At 38.8% G+C, this 4,778-nt stretch overlaps 1 protein-coding gene across 1 annotated transcript in view; it reads right to left on the minus strand.

Annotated features, from left to right (window-relative positions):
• Window positions 1-517, minus strand: part of LOC106884118 (octopamine receptor beta-2R) — a 22,678-nt gene extending 22,161 nt beyond the window's left edge. Inside the window, exon 1 of the mRNA XM_014935340.2 lies at window positions 357-517. The gene's annotated coding sequence lies outside the window, so the exon portion shown is untranslated. The remainder of the gene's footprint in view (window positions 1-356) is intronic.
• Between the last annotated feature and the right edge of the window lie 4,261 nt (window positions 518-4,778).

Genomic DNA, 4,778 nt, shown 5'->3' on the forward strand with positions numbered 1-4,778 from the left:
TATATATATATAGATAGATAGATAGATAGATAGATAGATAGATAGACAGACACACACACACACATATACATACATGAATTACATTCATATATATGTTTATTTTTTTTACATCAATTAAAATTCATATTTACATGTATCTATTTTCATCAATTTATAAATATTCAAGAATATAAATACCACATATATATATGTGTGTGTCTGTTTGTATATATATATATATACTCTTTTACTCAATTATATATATATATAGATCATATATACATACATGCTCATCAATATATATCTGATTTCTTATCTATACATGTGTAAGTGTGTGTGTGAGTCATCAAATAAATTATATATCCATCAATACTTGCCTTTCTTATTTCCCTCCAGTTGTAATTCTCAGCAGAATATATAAATATGTTATATTTGTGTCTTAGAAGTCTCTCCTTTCGTTGATGCTGTTTCAGTAAGTAAATAGACAAGGCAAGCCTATCACAGTCCAGTCTGTGTCTCTTAGCTTCAAGTTTCTCAGTTCAGCTGTCACACTACACAGAACAGGAAACCAATAGTCCGACAAGTGTTCCGAGAGATGGGGAGAGTGCGGGAGAGAGAGAGAGATACAGGGAGAGACGGGGAGGGAGGGAGAAATATTGGAAGAGAATGTGAAGAAGAGAGAGAGAGAGAGAGAGAGGGAGATAATGTGAGATGCTGTGAAGTTCAGAGCAATGTACACAGAGAAGCGTTTCCCTGTAAACCCCTCTGCGACCTCAACCATCCTTCTCCCCTCTGGTACTGGACATTATCAATAGTAGTGACACAGAGGCATCCGTGATGGCTTTGATGATAACAGGGATAATGATGATGATGATGATGATGACGAATATGATGAAAATGGTGGTGGTGGTGATGACGATGATGAAAATGATGTTGGTGGTGATGATGATGATGAAAATGATGGTGGTGGTGGTGATGATGAGAATGGTGGTGGTGGTAGTGGTGATGACAAAAATGATGGTGGTGGTGATGATGATGGTGGTGGTGGTAGTGGTGGTTTATTGGTGTTTGTGGTGGTGCTGTTATGATGATGAGGAGGAATATGATGAGGATGATGTGGAGAAGTAGGGGGATGATTTTGATGATGACGACAATGGTGGTGTTTGTGGTGGGGGTGGTTATGGTGATGATTATGATGATGATGATGGTGGTGTGGAAAATTAGGGAAATGACGGTGACGATGGTGGTGGTGGCGTTTATGATGTGATGATGATAATGATGCGGAGATGAAGAAGCAGGGAGGGGATGAGGATGTCAAAGACAGCAAAAAAACAGAAGAAAAAGAGGAAGAGGAGTGAAAGATGATGGTGATGGTTATGATGATGATGATTATGAGAAGGGTGCAGGATGGTTATGGAATGGTAATAAATATGATGATGATGATGATGATGATGATGATGATGATGATGATGATACTAATGATGCTGATGGTGGTAACAATACAAATGATTGCAATAGTGCTGGTAGTGATGATGATGATGACGATGACGACAACGATAGTACTTATAATAGTATTGGTGGTGATGACATCTTGGTGGTGGTGGTGAAAGTGATGATGATGATGATAATGTTAGTAGTGATGATACTAATGATGATGATGATGATGGTGTTGGTGGTAATGATGATGATGATGACACTGTTGAGTGCATCTCCTATACTTTCTATAAAGATTAGAGCAAGAACTAAACTATTAACTGTTGTAGGTGGCAGAGAGTATTGGGGGGGGGGGGGCAGTGGTGGTGGTGATAGGTATGTAAGGGAAAGGTTCAGAAAGGAAATGGACAGACCAGAAAATGATGGATGAGGCTGACGGAGAGAGAGACAACAGCAAGGGAGGAAACTCTTGGTAGAAATTCCATTCATTGAATCTATTGAAATTCTTCTCTCATCCAGAATGCTTAACAGGAATATTGAAAATGGCCTCAGCATTTGTCTAATACTTTAGCGAACCCCATCCTGGATGAAGGACAGAATCAATCTTAAATCAAGAAATAGTGTAATGAAATTTGTACATCCTTAAAGAGATCTAAATTAAAACGTTCCATCAAAATTTCATGCAAAAATGGTTTCAAACACTAGATTAATAATGAGAAAGTTATTTTACTAAATTCTTCATTATTTAAAAAATTATTCAAACAATCATCATCATCATCATCATCGTTTAACGTCTGCTTTCCATGCTGGCATGGGTTGGACGATTTGACTGAGGACTGGTGAAGCCAGGAGGCAACACCAGGCTCCAATCTGATTTGGCAGAGTTTCTACAGCTGGATGCCCTTCCTAACGCCAACCACTCCGAGAGTGTAGTGAGTGCTTTTTACATGCCACTGGCACGAGGGCCAGTCAGGCAGGTACTGGCGACGGCCACGCTCGAAATGGTGTATTTTACGTGCCACCTGCACAGGAGCCAGTCCATCGGCACTGGCAACGAATGGCAGTGTATTTCTACAGAAGTACATTTGTTGGGTGCCTGATCACTGGAAACAAAAAGTTTGTTATACTCTAAATATAATTTTTTTAAATGGTTAATCTTATTCTTTTTGTTGACCCTTTATGTGCAAAATTTGAATTTCTTGGTTATTCCAGTAATCATCATCGTTATCATTTAATATTTATTTTCCGTGCTGGCATGGGTTGGATAGCAAGGCCAGGGCCACATCTGGTTCCATAGTCTGTTTGGCTTTGGTTTCCACAGCTGAATGCCCTTCCTAATGCCAAACACTTTACAGAGTAGAATGAGGTTTGATATCGACCAAAAATGGAATTGGCATTTTCTGTGAATAACACTGCCTCCATAAACTTGACATATCTCAACAAAAATTGAATAATGTCAAGCATGACATTCTTAAACAAAAGATGGAATGGTACATAAAGTTGCCCTTCTGCAAATAAGACTAATGACATTTTGAGTGGATATATCCACAGGGGGCTAAACATGAACAAGGACAGACAAAGGGATTAAGTCGATTACATCGACCCCAGTGCATAATTGGTACTTATTTAATCGACCCCAAAAAGATGAAAGGCAAAGTCGACCTTGGCGGAATTTGAACTCAGAACGTAACGGCAGGTGAAATACCGTTAAGCATTTCGCCCGGCATGCTAATGTTTCTGCCAGCTAATAATATTTAATTGCTAAAACAGGAGATTTTAGACATTCAATGGCTACGAGGGTTTCATCTCCCTCCCCCCACATAAAATAGGAATCAAAGGGGTCCAGGGGTAAAAAATAGTTGAGAACCAATGATATGTATGGGTATAACTTTGTCATGTGTGTGATGATGATGATGATGATGATGATGATGATGATAGTAGTGACATGGTAGTGGTGTTGATAATGATAATGATGATGGTGGTAGTGGTGGTGGCAGCGACAGTGTAGCAGCAGCAAAGGTAGTAGAGGGGGTGGGAGTGGATGGCAGTGGTGGTTGTAGCAGCAACCGTGGTGGTGGTGGCAGTAGTTACAACAGTCGTGGCAGTGAGAATGAAGGGCATGGTGGTGATGGTGAAGGTGGAGATGATGATATTGATGACAATGACAAATCCTTAGACTGAGCTAATGGAAATAAACGAGGCGAGGATAATGAGGAAAACCAGAAGTGACATATTGCTTGTAAGAAAGAAGACCTCAATGTGTGTGTGTGCACGTGTTTGTGTGTGTGTGTGTGTGAATGAGTATGTGTATGAGAGTGAGCGTTTGTGAGGGAGGTGAACATGACTGTGAGCATGAGTGTGTGTGTGTGTCTGTGAGCATGTATGTTTTGTGTGTGTGTGAGGGAGAGAGTGTGTGTTTGTGTGTGTGCACATGCATGTATGTGGGAACAAGTGATCAAACTCTCAGAGTTCTGCTTTGTCACTGACTTAGAATTAAGCACCAGCATTGACCCTCCCCTCATAAAAGGGGAGTGAGATCAGGGGCTGAGCTGGGTCTGAATAACAGCATTAACCCCAATAATTTGAATAGGAGCTGAGCCTGGCCTAAACAACATAATCAAATTCCCTAATTTACAGGGAATCTGTTTGGTTTGGTCAGGAGTGATCATTGGACAAAACAGCATCTCTGAGATGGATTAGTTTAGTGTTTCTCATAGTGAAAGCTTGGTTCCTATCTAAAAACATCAGAGAAAGAAACCTGTTTCTTGCAACAGAATCATCTAAAACAAAAGTGTTTCATGGATCCATAAAATACTGTTGTGGACAAAAATCTTGTAAGGACCCCCGAGGGGTATATGAGCCCTAAGAGGTCATATGGAGCCCAGTTGAGAACAACTGATCAAATCCAATACTGAAAGCCTTTGGTTATATAATTCCACTGAAGAATATCCGAGGCCAAACAATACAAGACATTTCACTGTTTTGGATTCAGTCAGCTGCTGCTTCTGACATTTTTACCAAACGGTTCTCATGTCTCTTACAGTAATAAATGATGACTTCAGAGTTATATTTGTTTATAGGAAATAAATAACAGAAGATAAACAAACATTAAGGCCAATTATTGTAGATAAGATTGTAACTATTCACTCTGGCCTAATAACCTTGTATTGAGATATGGAAAATGCGTTGGCTTTATATATATATATATATATATATATATATATATATATAAAATTTAATAATAAGGGTAGGAATTGATATTAATCAATTAAAACCAGTGGTCCAGCATAGTCATTCCTCTTATTTGTGTGTATATACATATATATATATATACATATATACATATATATATATATATATATATA

Source organism: Octopus bimaculoides, chromosome 21 (assembly GCF_001194135.2).
Source record: "Octopus bimaculoides isolate UCB-OBI-ISO-001 chromosome 21, ASM119413v2, whole genome shotgun sequence".
NCBI lineage: Eukaryota > Metazoa > Mollusca > Cephalopoda > Octopoda > Octopodidae > Octopus > Octopus bimaculoides.